Source organism: Lemur catta, chromosome 16, assembly GCF_020740605.2.
Source record: "Lemur catta isolate mLemCat1 chromosome 16, mLemCat1.pri, whole genome shotgun sequence".
Taxonomy (NCBI): domain Eukaryota; kingdom Metazoa; phylum Chordata; class Mammalia; order Primates; family Lemuridae; genus Lemur; species Lemur catta.
In genome coordinates, this window is record NC_059143.1 from 19,973,611 (window position 1) to 19,992,497 (window position 18,887).

The window sequence follows — 18,887 nt, forward strand, 5'->3', positions numbered from 1 at the left end:
AGATTTCAGTTCAGTAGATCTAAGATCTCACCAGGAATCTGCATTTTTAAGAAGTCACTTAGGTGATTCCAATGCAATTGTTCCACGGGTTAGGGAGATGCCATATTGAAACCTTGACTGTTTTTAAATACAGAATAGAGTAACTAGTATTTATTGGAAATTTGAGCTCATTTTATTTTGATGACCGTGGTATCATAATGGGAAAAAGTACAATTTCACAGAGTAAGTCACAAACCAGTACCTTTTATGTAAATTCATTGAACAATAATATAGTCAAATTTGCCAAAGTAAATACAGATCCATGGTTTCTTATCAGAAACTTTTTGTTTATTAAAGTTATAAAAATTTAGAAACAGAGCAAGAGGAGGGCTGCATGTCATTTCAATTCTATTGCGTAACAGGCTCACCCAAGGAATATTAATTAATAAGGGAAAGTATCTGTTATTTAATATTTAATTGGAGCCCAGACATTGTGAAGTTACATGTAAAATTATATCTATCCGTAGGAAAGATAATCCCAAAAGCTAGAGTTGTGTTGCCCTGTAAGTCCTTAATTAGATTTGCATCTATGAGCAAATTTATTTCAATATTTTTTATCTGTCAGACTACATATAAATCTTCATTTCTCGAATTCTCCTTTGAACGTGTCTTATCATCTTACTGGTTCTTTCGTTAAGCAATGAGGTAAATGAAAGCGTTGACATGTGTTCGATTCATGTTTGTCTGAGATTTATGTTTTTGAAGTTTTCCAGAATTAGGCTTGGACTGTTTCGGAGGTTCCATTGAGATGCTCACACGCACTTACCTGCCAAAGCCAATTAAACCATGTTGGCCAAGAAGTACAATTTCTTGTGTTAAGCCCGGGCACATCTTTTCTTGGCTCCCCGAGTGAATCTCAAGCAGCAGTAGACTCTCTTTCTGACTTCCCTTTCTCTTTTTAGTTTCCTGTCTGTGTTTTTGTTTTGTTTCTGGTTCTCAGCCACATTCAGTTCTGATTCTAGCTTGTGCACAGCCAATACGGTATTTCCCGTTGGGGGCGGCACTGGGGACCTATTTTCATGGTTTGACAGGCGGCTGTCTGTATCAAGATGATGCCAGACAGCTGCCCTCTGTCAGGGAGAGAGACCAAAGAAAAAAACGTTTTTTTTCTATTTGCCTCTTCATGTGCTTACAGCAATTAAGAAAATATTTTGTTACACATTAAAAAGGAAAATAGCTCTTTGAGATAGAAACTGGTGAGTTTTTGTGTTTCTGTGTACTTTGACCTGTGGCATAGATTATACAAGTGAAATGTGTGTCTGTGTGTGTATAATTGAGAAAAGCCTTCACCTCTCATTGTGTGAATTTGAAACATTTTCCTACCTCTGAGGGGTATTAATAAATTAGAAGATAAAATCCCTCAAAATAAAGGAGCTTTGTTTTGTTTTGGCTTGTAGAGATTAATAAATGCTTACATAGTAGAACATTCCTAAAGTTCTCCCAGAAAATAAATGAATTTTAAGTGTGATAGCTTTTTAAGATAAAAACAAAAAAACTCCTAGCCCCAAAGTGTGTTTTATATTAGAATCCAAATTCACATAGTCAAGATGAACCACTGGACAAATAAGACTGGTTCGATAATTTTGGTTAAGAAATAGTTGTAGATGTCTTCCATAATTGTATCAGAGTTCAATATTATATTAGAATTTTTTTAAATATTTCATTTTTTATGAATTTTTGAAACTTCTTATATTGATTTATTGACTAAATAAGCTAACACTACATTATTTTTAACAATATGAAAAATGTAAAATTGTGTTCAACTAAAATTAATTATAATTCTGATAAACTTTTGGATATAAACAGCAATTTTATTCTGATGTTCTGTAGAGATTCAACCTAAACATAATTTTTTAAATTCCTAGTTAACTAAAAAAATCCTTGGACTAATTTTAAATAGAGTTAATTATTGGATAATCTTCTGACATCTGGATAATTTCTAAGTAAACAGAATATTGAAATCTAAGTACAAGTTTAATATATGTACCTTTGCTGCTTTAATATATTATAAAGTGGCTATAATTTTGGGTTATGTTATTAAATGTGAACATTCTTGATATTTTAAGAATGTATAAAACTGATGAATGTGACTATAGGGACTGAACTTTGCTGGTTTATATGCTAAATGGCCTGTGTGATGGGCAATTACCAATGGCCTACCTCTCAGCAAAATTAAAGTTAGGTTATCTTGTAAAAGTTATATTTAGTATGGGTAACTGAGATTATAACAGAAGCAGAGCATTGGAGAAATACAACTGTGTATGCGAAGTTAATGGAATGCATTTTTGTTTTCCCAGGAAAACAAAAGAAGTTTTGTCCTAAAGGAAAGTATCAGCTTGTTCTAGAATATAAAAGAGCATAGTGAATAACAAAATTTAAGTTTGTATAGCAAGTTGTAGACATTTTGAGGGAACTGAACTTTACCCTGGTTTATAATGCACAAGTCAGAAAAAAAAAGCAATAAAACAAGTTAAAATTTTGACAAAGTTTGCCCAGTCTTGGACACATTTTTAAGTTAATTTGTAAAAAAAGCTTGAGAATGCTTTACTGCCAAATATTGTGTTGATGCAAACTAGAATTTGGCTTTTTCTCTGTTAATGACAGCTGATCTTGAATTATTTAGTATTAATAATAGGTAGTAAATAGCATTCTTTACTTTTGTATCATCTGTCAAATAGTATTCCATACTTATCAGGATAATTTTCTGTGCTTTGCCTTGCTTTTGATGTCTTTGATGATCATTAAAAAGATAACAGTTTGTTCCCTTGTAATAGTGCTAAGGTCAGAAGATGGATTCTGCAGAAGCAGATGTTGAAACAGTTGGTCATGCAGGGCTCAACATCTGTAGGGACAAGGCAGGGTTTAAGCAAGGACATTGATATGTGCTGCAAGCCCTATATGTTTTGGCCAACCCCATGGGGAACTCCAGAGCAGATATGGCTCATCAGAGTGTCCAGTATTGGATCAAAGTGGCCAGGCCTCCATACCCAGGATCTGATCGGCCTTTGGATATGGGCCACCCTGGAAAAGGAGTGCACCCTGGTGTCATGTCACCTTCTACTACATTCTTTTAAAATACTGTATTGTTGTTACCTTGATTCAATAGGTAGCCAAGAATTGTATCTCAGGAATCCATGGATCCTGCCTTAATGAGGTGGGAAATCTCTTCTAACAACTCTTGATTTTACTTTGTCAAGATCAGAACCCAAATATAGAGAAGGACAAATATTTTTTTCCCTTCTTTCTGTTTCTAAATATTTTTTATTGAAGTAAAATATACATATATAATTTACCATTTTTAAGTGTAGAGATCAGTGGTAATAAATACATTTTTATTCTTTTTTTTTTCTTTGCCCTTCCTCTCCTCCTCACCTCCCTCCTCCTTCCTGGCCTCTGTTAATCATCATTCTAGTCTCCATTTTCATGAGATCTGCTTTTTTTTGCTCCTGCATACGAGTGAGAACATGCAATTTTTGTCTTTCTGTGTCTGGCTTATTTCACTTAACATCATGGCCTCCAGTTCCAGCCATGCTGTTGCAAATGACAGGATTTTATCCTTTTTTATAGTTGAATAATATTCCATTGTGTATATGTGCCATATTTTTTTATCCATTCATGCATTGATGGGCACATGAGTTGATTACGTATTTGGGCTATTGTGAATAGTGTTGCAATAAACATGGGAATGCAAATATCTCTTTTGATATATTGATTTCCTTTCTTTTGGATATATTCCCAGTAGTGGAATTGCTGGATCATATGGAAGTTTTAGTTTTAGTTTTTTGAGGAACCTCGATGCTGTTCTCCATAGTGGCTGTAATAATTTACATTCCCACAACAATGCGTAAGGGTTCCCCTTCCTCTACATCCTGTCCAGTGTCTGTTATTGCCATCGTTTTGATATAAGCCATATTAACTAGACTGAGATAATATCACATTATGGTTTTGATTTTCATTTCTCTGATAATTAGTGATGTTGAGCATTTTTTCATATACCTGCTGGCCATGTGTATGTCTTCTTTTGAGAAATGTCAGTTCAGATCTTTTGCCCATTTTAAATTGGATTATTTATTTTTTTTGCTATTGAGTTGTTTGAGCTCCTTATATCTTCTGGATATTAATCTCGTATCAGATGGAGAGTTTGCAAATATTTTCTCCCATTTTGTGGGTCATTTTATTCATTTTGTCAATTGTTTCCCTTGCTGTTCAGAAGCTTTTAAACTTGATATAATCTCAATCCTCTATTTTTATTTTGGTTACCTGTGCTTTTGAGGTCTTACACAAGAGATCTTTGCCCAGACCAATGTTCCTAGACCATGAAAGGACAAATTTTTAAGATACTTTTTTGTTATCTAAAGCTTTGAGACTTCTCATTCAGCCCCTGTAGAGTCACAAATATTCCTTCTTTTGCTTTAGAAGAAGAGGGATGCTAGAAATGATAGGTGTTCATTATGCTCCATATTTCTTAATTAGCACAACACTATTGTAAGTTATCAAACAAAGGATAAATGTGTACAGGTTAAATATTATTAGTAAAATTTTACAGCAGTGTTTTTCAACCTGGGGTCCTCAATCCTCATCACTTGAAAGCTTGTTAGAAATGCAAATTCTAGAGTTCTATCTCAGACTAACTGAATGAGAATTTATGGAGGTGGGGCCCAGCAATCTGTGTTTTAATAAGCCTCTCACATGATAATGATGCCTGATAATGCTTAAAAAACATTGCCTTACAGAATAGATTGAAAGTCCATGGAAATTTGTTAATATCTCCAATGTCCATATTGTATTCTTAACCTCAGGAGAAACATTGGTCAAATTCTCATGAAAGATTTATGTGTTTTACTGCAACAGAAAATTTTACAATGCTGCATTTTTATATTATTGGTTACTATAATAAATTAATCACAGAATTTAATCTCATTACCAAACATGGTTCTGCTCTATGCTGATGCTTGCCTGAAGACTCTGCTATAAGCTACAGGTTTTAATTTGTATCTTTAACAAAGGATAGTCTTAGCAACTCATGGAAAGTTCTACACCAGAAATTTCAAGGCAAAGACTCATGAGTCAGGCTTTGGAGCTTAAAGATGACATTACCTAGATAACTAACTGCTCTTGAAGACAGCGTCAAGATTTGTGAGTCTTTACTCCAGAAGCAGACAATTTCATGAAAGTTAAACAAAAATTAATTACATAGGACTTAATGAAACAATGAGAAAAATTTAATTATAGTTAGTTATTTTGGAATACATTTGGTATTATTTTTAATGTTCTATAATTGGTATATGAAAAAGCCCTTTATTTTTTCTAAAATCTAACTCTAACTCTCAATTTAGTAGATGACGCTTCTACCAACTGATATGAAACATTTGCTAAATGATATCTGATTCTTATTAACCCCTCAAAATTCAAATACTTTTGTAGAATCTCCTTACTTTTAATGAATACATGGCTATTTTCAATGAGAGTCTGTTCTCCTTTTTACTAGAGTATAATTGCTCAAATTAATTGTGTACCCATGGCCAAATCTGGAGTGTCCTATCTGAGAATGATTCTTATTTGATATGGTTTAACAAGCCCACCATTAAAGAATAAAGATTATATATGATGTGCAGCACCAATACTCAACAAGGCCCTCCTAAGAAAATTAGCCTGAAGCCTGTTCTATTGCTTGGAATGGCCCAGATTCACAGAAACAAGGAAGAGTAGCTATTGATAGGCAGAACCCTATAAAATACTGGGAATACTTATGAGATAGGATTTCACCCTGACTTACAGGTATTGCAGGTGAAATTTTGTCGAGGGAGTTTCTTGGTCTTGGTTTCCTAGAGTCAGGATAGAAGAGCAAATAATGGAAACTTTTGAAAGTCCAAGCCAAAATTTCTTTAGAAAATTTTCATATAGAAGTTAATTTTCTTATTTTAGTTTGCAAAAGCTGCATGTTTGAAAAGCCTTATATGTGTGAATTTATACTTCTTGCTGCACCTATGTAAATAATCAGGCCCAAATTAAATGAAGCTAGCCTTTTTGTTTTACCAAGAATAAACTTTGGAGGTTATTTATAATCATGGTGGGAGTAGGACAGCCTTGAGAGAAATATTCAAAACTCAGAGATAAAGCTTAAGCATAACTGCATGTCCTTTCAGTGTCATTAACTATGGATTATGTATATATATGTATGAGAATGCACCCCTATTTGACTTTGATATTTAATATTTTTAATTAGAGTCCAAAGACATTGAAATGACATGGTAATTTGTAGATTCCTGTTGGGTAGAAAGGATAACCCAGTTTTTTTACTTTGAATGTCATTAACCATTTTTAAAAATCTGTTTATGCAAATTTATGGTAGCATTCTTTGTCTGCCTGGCTAAATAAATTTTAATGTCCTAACTTCTCCTATGAACTCGCCTTGCCATCTTACTGATTTCCTCATCAATTAATGAGTTAAATAAAATCTTTGACATGTGTTCAATTTACATTTGTATGGGAGTCACATTTTTTACTTTTTTGAGAATTCTGGTTTGATACTTGGAACCAGATGTGTTTTGGAATTTTGAATTCATCAGATTTTAGAAAGTGCAGAGATGTATATTATATAAAATATATATTTTTGTATTATATATGTAGATAACTCCCAGCAGCATCTGGGACAGCGTCCCATATGCAAACATCTTAATATTTCTTCAGTGAAACATATAAATATTTACACTCAACGGGATAAAAAAGAAGATTATAAACAGCCACATGTCATTTCAGGTTTGGTTTTGCCACGTTATTCTGAACATGTTCAGAATTGGTCAGGATACTACCAAATTAGTTATGAAAAATTCATCAGTTTTCAGCACTTGTTGGATTTTTGTAGGCAATTAGGGGATTGTGGAACCTACAATTTCTATTACCATCTCAAACTACATTTGTTCAGTTATAGGGGATTCATGTCAAAGATAATGAGAAAAAGAGGAAGTGTGAACCCTCAGAAACTATTCATAATTTAACATCTTAGAATGAAATCTCATGTGAGTTATTTCTTTGAGGACAGTAATAGTGTTGCAAGATGTAACATTCTCAGAATAATGGCCAACACTCTGTGATCCATGTTTAGAAAGACTTCATATTTTGAGCCCTAATGATCAAATAAAAAACAGAAAACAACACTGAAGAAAACATGAAAGGCATGGACAAAACTTTCTGAAATTTAAAATAGGTAACTTTTCCTATAGTAATATTTCATGGAAAATATAAGCCTCTGTATAACATAAGCAATCTTTTGGAATCTTTAAATAAATGAAACACTTAAAAGCAACACATTCAAAGAAAATAAATGCCAATTTATTAACAGCAAGGTTGAAAAGGGCTACATAAAGGTGTGAGAAATGTACCTTTCAAAGAACAAGAATGATCTCACTATTAGGGATAATAATTAGAGATCATGCTGTTAAAATATGGGTAAGTTTAGATAAACAGGAATAGATAAAGGCAAGTGGAAGTGTTACTACAAAGAAAATTTTATTGTACATCATACCTTATAATATTTCATAACTTTTATGCAATATTTTGAATACTGATGGCTTTGGTTTGAATTTCACAACATTAATTAAAGTCCCTTAACTTTCTCCTAACCAAACAATTCTCAAGATTTTTGTCTCTTTGTTTGTTTTTAGGAAAGGACTCCCAGAAAGGCAGAGATTTCAGGCTTTTTAAAAGGGTATTTACAGTTATTCCTTCCTCCTCCCCACCTCTAATTTACCAGAGGACAAAATGATGTAGGAAGAAGAGGAAAGATAGTAAGAAGGGGTCTCTGGACAAGCAGGAAAGCTGGGGGCACAGCTGGACAAAAGGATTGCATGAATGCACCTCATGGGAGAAACAGTTCTCCTCTGATTGCCTGCAAACTTCACCCAGCAATTGAATCTCCTGGTACCGTATGAAAGGAGACCAGAAGTCTGGTATCCTGGTCCCAGCTGTTAAAACTTAAGCCTGGAGTGATGCTCTATCTTTTCCATCTCTCTGTGGGGCCACCCCACTCATATTCGTCATACTCTGGGCAACCCATTTTGATATATAGGGACCTCACTTAGTAACACTGACACTATCTCAGCCCCCAAGGGAGGTTGAGCATTCTTAGTAGACCGTCTTCTGTCATCAGCCTAGAAGTTTGCCGGGATGAACATATATCTATGTATAGCATGTATCTATTCATCCATCTATCTAAATATATATTCCAACTAATACAAATATGTTTCCACTGTATAATTTTCACATACCAATCCATATTCATAAATAATATATTTATAGTACTCCTAAAAAAAGATTTGACTCAATACTAGATCTAAACTTAGGGCAAGGGGGCCTTTCCTGATTGAAGTTTGTCCCTAAATGCCATCTCTCCCAAAACTTATCTCATCATAAAATATGACAGACTATATCAGTTTTAACAACATTGATGAATATTTATGGAATTTTTAATAAATGATTTATTATTTGAAAAACTGTCATGCACAGAACTTTTTAACACCATGGGAAAAATTGTTCAAATAAGCATTAATAATCTCTCATATGTATTAATTTAGGAGTTAGCAGTTTTGCATGTGTTGCAATTTACCTTTCCTCTAAAAATAGAATAAGAAATCTATGATTTCAAAATACATTTTACATTTAACACACGTGCACATTTAATACCTTTTATGAATATATGCAAAAGACATTATTCTCATCAGCTCTGTAAATGTGGAATTTGTGTTTGATATTCTCCCTGGCCACCTCCCCATCCTCCATTTGTCCAAACACGGCTCATGCCTTTGTCTTCTACAGCTAAGGATGACACCTCTTGAGAGACCCCTTTCCTATTTTCCATCAATAAGATGAAGCTTGGCATTTAATTATTTTATCAGTTCATGTTCGTTAATTACCCTTGATAAATTATAAGTGTAACCCCGACTGGGCAATAGATAGTTAAATAGATTGGGGAAAGGCAGTAGAGGAAGAAATAGAGAATGGAACCAATGTTTGGTAACATAAAATGAAAAATCAGTGATTTTTCAGTAGTGAAAGGAAGTATTCACATCCCATGGACTTGGAAGCTGCTCTCCAGATGTCAAAGCGTAAGATGAACCTCACAACCTTTCCTCAAACTTCCACACATACTGGAGAATCAAGGCAGAGACCAGAACACAATGACATAATTCTCATGTAGAAATAAAATCCTATGCATTATAAGAGAGTCTAATTCCTTCAGGTCCAGAGTTCCACAGATCTGTGTATCATCTGATACAAATTGAAATCACTGGAATGATCAAATGTCAACTTGGTAGTTGAATTTCAGACTCTTTAGGCTGAGGAGAAATCCATATAGTCAGTACGGAGTCTGATGCCAGGAAACTGCAGTTTCAATACAATGTTGTAGGCGTGGAAGAGCAGAGATCCTGAACAACCAGGATCCAGGACAGTGAAAAGGGAGAGTCCAGGCAGGTCCTGGGCAGAGAAAGATATCAGCCTTGGCTGTTTGTGGCTAATTAACTCATTTGAAAAAGGACTAGAAGTTATTAGAAACACATTGCATGCATTCCATGAGTACTTAGTATGTCTGTACAAGAAAAGTAACAAGTGCAAATGTGGCATTTCGATACTGAGATACCCTGGCTCCCAGCCACCCCAGGCCAGTCCCAACTCCACCACACCAGCCTTGGCACAGTCTCCTCCTGTTACTCCTGGAAATCACCAAGAGGGTGGTACACCTATGGGAAACAGAGTTCACTGAAATTCTTCTTTTCTGCTGATGAGGTGCCTTACGGCAGCACAGGCTGCCTGGCCTCCCCACAAGAATGGTGGACCACCAGGGACAGCTGTCCTTGCCCAGCTGTTGTTTCTACCCTTCAGAAGGTCAAAGCTGACTGTGGTCCATGGCCCAGTGGTTGGTTTGCCTCTCATACAATACGAGCTGTTGCCCATACCTCTGCGGCCCCTTTGCTCATTGCCTGACACGTAGGTGGCTCTCTGCTCAGTTTTCCACGGGGATGTGTGTGGTGGATTGCTTGAGAAAATAGTGCCAACCATCCTTTCCCATACCCATGACATTTTTATCAAGAGGTAGAGTCAATTTCCCTGCCCTTTGAGTCTGACATGGCCTTGCAATGTAGCAGAAGCAACATGTGGCCTACCTACAACTACCAAGAGAAAAAGCCCAGCTAGCCTGTTGAAGGGTAACAGACCTCATGGACCAGTCACCTCCTTCAGCCCAGGTGACAGCCAGCCAGCTCCCAGAAGCAGAGCTGCCTAGCTGGCCTGTAGCTCTTCACAGATGCATGAAGCAACCCAGTCAGTATCAGAACCACTCGGCTGGGACCAGGCTCAATTGCTGGCCCACAGAGTCCAAATAAATGGCTGTTATTTGAGGTCATTATATTTGGTGGTGGTTTGTTATACAGTGGTAAAACATTAATACGATATGCTGACCATGACAAATTGTCCACATGGCAGTAACTCTTTGATCTATTTTAACTGGTTACATAGTAGAATTATTTGGACCTCCTATAATATATCATATAATATTATATTAGCATATTAAAATAATGTTATATTGTAATAGTATAATACTGAATTGCATTACATTATTATGCTATTTTATTATATTATGTTGAATTATACTTCATTGAATTACATCATTGTATATCCCTTCTTTACAGAGTGCAGAGATATTCCAGGGGAAGCTATGTCAGTGGTGGAAGGAACAGGTAAGGGGGGATGAAATCTAGCCTCATACTCTACTAGAAAAAACTGTTTCTTCCCACAGCCTGATCTGCCAGCCTTCCTTATGATTTTCCCCAAGGGGACCCTCAGTCTGGCTTTCACAAGGCTCCCTGTCTTTCAGATCCCCCTGTATATACTCCCATCACCGAGGATGACCTCAGATGCAGGCACCTAAATTGGCTGTCTTAAACAGTGAGAAAATTTATTTTCTCACATACCAAGAAATCCAGATGTAGACAGTTCCAGGGTTGCTTAATGCAGCGGCTCCATGACATCACCAAAAATGTATCCTTCTGCTGAACTGTTTTTAATTCAGCAGCTTTGACCTTAGAATTGTTCCTTCCTGGGCACAAAATTGCTGCCACAATTATATAGACATCAGATCTAGACTTGATAACATCTCTTCCTAAATGTGTTTTTAAGATCCTGAAAACCTTTCCCCGAAGTGTACAACTCCTTTCACACGTTGTTGGCTAGAATTGTGTCACATGCTCATTTCCAAACCAATCATTGGCAACAGGAAAGGTAGAATCATGACTGGCTCAAATCATTTATATGGCATTCATATCAGTTTTATGGCGTATATATCAGTTCCACTTTTTTTCCTAGAGAACTTCCTCCTAGAGTTTGGACTATGGGTTCCCTTAGAGAACATGCATAGCTGATCTAGACTTCTTGCTGGCCATGAAGTTGTCTTCCTTCTTGGCTCACTGACTCATTTTCATGGTAGACATCCTTCAGCAGTTACCTGAGAAAGGGTACAGGTAGGAATTCAGTAGAAAACTGTCTAAAATTGATAAATTAATAAATAGAAGCATATACATTTTATTTAGTGATATGAAGATAAATAGCATAAAAGTTAGCTAAAATATAGATAAGTGGCAGTAGTGCACCCAGGAAACTGCTATTTTTTATATGGTTGTTCATATTAATTTCTTTTTAAACTATGTACATACAGGAGTCACCCCTGATCTGCAGTTTCACTCTCTGTGGTTTCAGTTACTCATGGTGAACCACAGTCCAAAAATAGGAGGTAGATGTTTTGAGTTCTTGCATGTTTTAAAATGTCTTCCCTTTCACATCTGATGTCAGTTTCGTTGGGAATAGAATCCCAAGTTAAAAATAATTTTTCACCAGAATTTGAAGATATCATTCTAATATTCGAATATTTCCTACCTTCCTGGGTTGATTACATATTGCCATATTTTCTCCCGGTTTATCGTGTTTGCCTCTTTGAGTTTTTTTTCCTGTAAGTTTTTATCTCAAATGTTTTAATATTATGTAATAAAGTGCCTTAATACAAGTCTTTCTCTCTCTCTCTCTTTCTCTCTCCCTCTCTGTTTTAGAGACAAGCCTGTTGTCCAGGCTGAAGTGCAGTGGCATGAACATAGCTTACTACAACCTCAAACTCCTAGGCTTAAGTGGTCCTGTAGCTCCAGCCTCCCTAGTAGCTGGGACTACAGGCACACACTACCACAACTGGCTAATTTTTTAAATATTTTTTGGTATATTTTTTTATTTTTATCTTGCCCAGGCTGTTCTCGAACTCCTGGCCTCAAGCAATCCTTCCACTTCAGCCTCTCAAAGTGCTGGGACTACAGGTATGAACCAATGCACTCAGCTTTCTACTAATATTATTTTTTGATAATTTTTTTCTTTATTTTTTCTGTTCTCTCTCTCCTAATTAATACCATAAATGCTTCATTGTTTTCTATTCTATTATGTATTTTCTTTCTTAGTTTTTTTCCTATTTCAGTTTTTTTCCTTTTTTTCTATATTTCACCTGTTTTGTTTATTTTTTTCTTTTTTATCATTGGTTTCTTCACAAATCTCTTATGTCTCTGGTATTTTTTAGCATATTGCAATACTGACATTTTATTTTTATTTTTTATTTATTTTTTATTTCAGAATATCACAGGGTTACAAACATTTTGGTTACATAAATTGCTTTTGTATCATTTGAGTCAAAGTTGTAAGTGTGCCCATAGAAACCCAACACAAAGAAACCACAAAAATAATGGAGGAAATGAATGAAAAAATTCACTAAAGAAATTGAATTATTTAAGATCAAACAGAACTTCTGGAAATGAAAAATTCATTCAACGAAATACAAAACACAGGGGAAAGCTTTAAGAATAGGTTAGATCAAGCAGAAGAAAGAATCTCAGAGCTTGAAGACAGCACCTTTAAATTAAACAAGTCAGTCAAAGAGAGAGCAGAGAAATAAGAGGAATCAACAAAGTCTACAAGAAATATGGGATTATGTAAAGAGGCCTAACGTAACAATCATAGGAATCCCTGAGGGCAAAGAAGAAAATACACAAGGGTTAGAAAACCTATTTGAGGGAATAACTGAGTAAAATTTCTCTGATAGAATTTTCATAATTTTTAGTTTTTTAAATATTCTATGCATTGTCTCTGTTACCTGCAATTTTCTCCTGTGCTTCTTTTGGTTGGTTTTTATTTTGGAGGATTTCCTTAATTATCTGTGGTTCTTTGATATCCATATATACTTTAGAATGAGGCACTAAAAATCTGATGTGAAGTCCTGATTTTTTTGACTGATTTTTTGGATTATGGATTTTATTTGTAAGACAATCAGGATGTGGACTGGATTCCTCTTTGGAAGACCTCCAGCTGTCAGTATTTATTATTTCCTATAGCTGTTTAGTTTCCCAGGAGAAAAACCTTCCAAATTTCTGCCCAAGGGTATGAGTTATAGAAAAAGTAGATGGAGGGAGTTGGAGAAGCTGCCATTCAGTATGTAGATTTACATTTAATCTCTAACTGTTCCCTCAAAAAGAAGCATCAAGAAAATAGCCCATTGCACAGAAAAGTGACCAATTTCCCTCTGTAGTGACCCACATTATCCAAGTTATTAATACTTTAAGATTTAGGTAATCTTTTGTTTTCATTATGCATTCGATAGTACCTGCTATGAACTGAATTGTATTCCCCCCAGAATTCATATGTTGAAATCTTAACCCAGTCATTCCTTGGTTAATGATGGGATTGTGTTAGAGAAATGCATTGTTAGGTGATTTCTTCCTTGTGTGAACATCATAGAGTGTACCTTCACAAACCTAGATGGGCTTACCTACGACACACAGACCTGCACAGCATGGTACTGTACTGAATACTGTAGGCAAATGTAATATATTGGTAAGCACAGCCATCCATGGAGGATTGGTTCCAGGACCTCCTATGGATATCAAAATCTGCAAATGCTCAAGTCCCTAATATAAAATGGCATAGTAGTTGCATATAATCTATGCATATCTTCTTGTATACAGTACTTTAAATTATCTCTATATTACTTATAATACCTAATACAATGTAAATGCTATGTAAATGGTTGTTATGCTATACTGTTTAGGAAATAATGACCAAAAGTGTCTGTATGTGTTCAGTACAAACACAAGTTTATTTTTTTCAAAGTTTTCTATCCCTTGCTGGTTGAATCCACAGACACAGAACCCACGGATATGGAAGGCCAACTGTATTTGTGTATCCAAAGATATCTAAACATAGAAAAGGTAGAATAAAAATACAGTATAAAAGATAAAAAAAAAATGCTACTTCTGTAAAGGACACTTCCCATGAATGGAGCTTGCAGGACAGGAAGTTCCTCTGAGTGACTCAGTGAGTGAGTGACTTTGGGTTGAGAAACCTGCAGGTTTAAGGCCACCCGTGGCCTTCTAGGTTCTTAAGTGCAGCTTTTTGACTGAATCCAAATTTTACAGAACATATCCTTTTATTAAAGGCATGCAGCAAAGATGAAGGTTTTCTTGCCTCCTTTGGTACTTAAAAAAGAACAATCTTGAAATCAGAAGGCAGCAGGTTCCTCATCCCTAAGAACTTTTTTGCTTTATAAACTTTTTAATTTTTAAACTTGTTGACCATTTTGTAATAACACTTACCTTTAAACAGAAATGCATTCTATAACTGTACAAAAATATTCTTTCTTTATATGCCTTTTTTTTTTTTACTTTATAAACTTTTTTGTTAAAAACTGAGACATAAATACAAACATCAGCCTAGGCCTACACATCAATATCACTCTCTTCCATCCCTACATCTTATCCCACTAGAAGATCTTCAGGGGCCATAACAGGCACGGAGCTGTCATCTCCTGCGATAACAATGCAGACTTCTGGAATACCTCCTGAAGCACCTGTGTGAGGCTGCTTTATAGTTAACTTTATTTTTTAATAGATAGAAGGAATGAACTCCAAAATAATGACTAAAATTACAGTGTAAATATATAAGCCAGTAACACAGTCATTTATTAATATTATCAAGTATTATGTACCATATATAATTGTATGTATTACACTTTTATATGACTGGCAGGGCAGTAGGTCTGTTTATACCAGCATTACCACAAATGTGTGAGTAATGCTTTGCACTCAGACATTCTGCCAATAGGAATTTTTCAGCTACATTATAGTCTTATGGGACCACCATCATGTAAGTGATTTCTCATTGACCAAAATGTCACTATGTGGTACATGGCTATATTTGGAGATAGGGCCTTTAAAGAGGTTATTAAATTAAAATGAGGTAATTAAGTTAAATGAGATCCTTAGCTGGGCCCTAACCCAATCTGACTGGCATCCTTAGATCAGGACACAGACATGCACAGAAGGACGACCATGTGAAGACACAGAGAGAAGATGGCCATCTGAAAGTCAAGGAGGGAGGCCTCAAGTGAAACCAACCCTGCTGACACCTTGATCTTGGACATCCAGCCTCCACAGCTGTGAGGAAATATTTCTGTTATTTAAGCCACCTAGTCTGTAGTATTTTTTATGGCAACCTTAGCATGCTAATACAGTACAAAAGTTGCTAATCCGTAGTCCTAACTAAATAATCAATTTGACTGATTGACATTTGGTGTTCTGTCCATATGGTCTTGCCAATAGTGAAGTCATCCACAGAGAGCTCCCATACATGCTGATGGCTTCCCCCAGCCTAAGGCCAAGGAGTGAGCAGGCTAAGTCACAGTATGTGTTACTGGAGCAACACTCAGCCAAAAAGGGGCCCAAATCAATGAGTATATACTGCAGCCTTCTTGCCTCTCAGTGGAGCAATTCTGACATGAGTCTCTCGGAGGGTTTCTAGCACAGGCAAGCCCCCTTTGCACACTGCAATCCCAGAGCCAAGTATTAAAGCTAAAAGGTTGCATGGGGGCAAAAAATGGAAAGGAAAAATGCAACAGCAATTATTTCAAAATAGATTATCTCCTGTCCCTACTACACTAATAGAAATTCAATCTGCTGCTGCTCCAGCCTTCTCTTAAACAGCTTCAGTGGTGTCAATTGTGAAAGGAGACTGCTCACAAATCAGACCTAGGTCACAGAGAAGATGTTGCATTAGGACTTTGAAATGAGAAGTATAAATATATTTATTTTATTATAAAATAAAATATTAAAATTCCCATGTTATTAGATTTAGAAATTTAAATTTTGTCAGCATAAGACATATTTTGTTATACTTGAGACTCCTATCTGTTGCAGAGGTTGTGGGCTGCCCTTCCTCTGGAATCATTCCAAGCATTAAGTCTCAGAGTGGCATTTCACTGTGTTTTCCCCTCAAATTAGCATAAATTTTTGTATAACTACATAATACAGACAAGACACTATTAGGAAGGTTTAGCAACAAAATGATGTAAAGTTCAAAGAAACTATACAACATCATGATGAGGATTTTAATTCCATTTGGTCTAAATCTACACTCTACACAAATCTAGAATTTCTTACCCATGATAATTCAGTCTTCTTACACTTGTCTTAGTTTTGTAGGGAAGTTCAAACTTCTCTGGAGATCCAAGTCTAAGTCTTTCAATATGAATTAACAGGAAACAGATTAACAAAAAGAAAAGGCATATTAATGTGCATAAGCACAGGGGAATCACAGAAAAATGGTTGCCCAATAACCTCGAGAGTTTTAATTGCTTATATAGCCTTCTTCACAGGGGAAAGAGGAGATGGGGAATGTAGGCTATTCTTTTGAAGGGTAGAAAATTATTATTTGGGACTTGTAAATGATTCTGTGTGGAATTTGAATGAGCCCAAGAGGCACACATTATCTTGTGAAAAAGTCCATCCAGGTATGGTTGCATTGTCACAGACGGAATAGGCCTGAAACAGGGTGAAATGTTTTAAAAGTTGTCTCTTTTAGACCTCCTCCACTCTTCTTGAGAATTAAAACCTGCATTCTTGCCTGAGGTCAGTGATCAGAGGGGCAGGGAAGTGTCTTTTGTTCTTTGTACCACAGAAGATGACTCAATGGAGTTGTCCTGGCAGAAGTCACTAGATTGTCTTCACAGGAGATGGGATGGATCAGAACTATCAACTGTAATTAAACAGAAATAGCCTGAAGCTGAAAACCCTCCCTTTAAAAGCTCTGTATTTCTGCTTATCAATAGGAAAATGTTACTTTAAGACATAAGTCTGCCATTCTCCTCATTTGCCAGCACATTAATAAACCTTCCTCTCCTTCTCTTCCAACCACTTATCCTCGTTCTTCTGATGTGGTCTTGGGGACAAGTGCTAAACTTTTAGTAACAGCATTCCTCAGTCTTCTCTTCTGCCATAGATAATGAGATTTCAGGGAGAGGATGAAAGGCAATTGTGTTCTCTCCAGTGGGTCCCATCTAAAGGTAGATAAGGAAATATCAGAGCAGAGCTTCTTCCAGCATCTGCTTGCCTTCAAGGGCCTTTAATTTAAAATAATCAGCATAACTGGGTGCCATATTTGAGGGTGAAATTCCCTGGGCTGTTTCAGTTTCAGTTGTCCAGAAGCAAATTGGATGCAAGTAGCTATTTGGGAAGCTAGAAATGTCACAATAGAAGGATGAAGGGGGAGAAGACACACTTGATGAAGTTTAAATCCTCCAAAGACAGTTTTACAAATGAGAACAAATTAAATTTAAAGAGAAGAGATTTAAATCAGAAGAGATCAAGATATCTCAAAATAATTAATAGAATAGATGACACTAAAATACACAGGTATGTCCACTAGTAAAAAAAGAAAGAAAATTGTAGCCAAAAACAAAGATTTTTACCACCAGTTATGGTCTAAGAGTAGGAAACTAAAGCGGTGGGAAAGGGGAAGGAAATGTGAGTTCTACAAGGGTGGGGATGGTTATATTCTGTTCACAGCTGTAAACCCCACGCCTACAGCAGTGCCTGAGACCTGGGAGCCATGCCACAAATATTAATAATTAATTAATATTAATTAATAATAATTAATAGGAATAAGATAAGGAAAGGTTCAGGGTTCCCTAGAGCCTCACTTCATTAGGAAATTTTAAAATAATCACTCATGGAAATAGTACTCTTATCCTGACCTCCTGAAGCAGGCTGCCTAAACTACTCTACCTTCCCCACTTGTACTGGTTCAGCACTTACTTTACCTGTGGGGGTTAAAAATCAGGCTTCTTCATTCCCCACTTTAGTGAATGAATCTTCTTTCTTCCCCATTAAGTCCTTTGATAATGGACAGTGTCATTTGAGCTTGCTTAGCCTTTTCCCACACCTCATGTCTTTGTCCATTTGTGCTGCAATAACAAAATATCTCAGACTGAGTAATTTATAAATGATACAAATTCACTTCTCAGAGTGGCTGAGAAGTCCAAGATCATGGCACTAGCAGATTCGGTATGGAACATAGATGGGATAAACATAAGAGGAGATGGAAAGACAAAAGGCACTAGAGTACTCCCTTCAATTTATTTTATCAGAGCACTAATTCAACCATGAGGATGGAGCCCTAATGACTTAATCACTTCCCCAAATGCCTCATGTCTTAATATCATCACCTTGGAGTTTAAGCTCCAGTGTGTGCATTTTGGACAGACAGATACATTCAAATGATACCACCTTAAAAAGCTGAATGTTCCTTTGTGTAAGGCCCATGCATTTTCAGCAGTGATTCTCAAACTTAGCTGTAGGTTAGAACCACTTGGAGAGTTTGAGAAAATACCCGAGGACTGGATGCATGCCTGAGAGATGATTATTAATTAGTTTCAGATGTGGTCTGGGAATTGTGAGGTTTAAAAGGCGATCAAAGTGTGCAGCAAACTTTGAGACTTT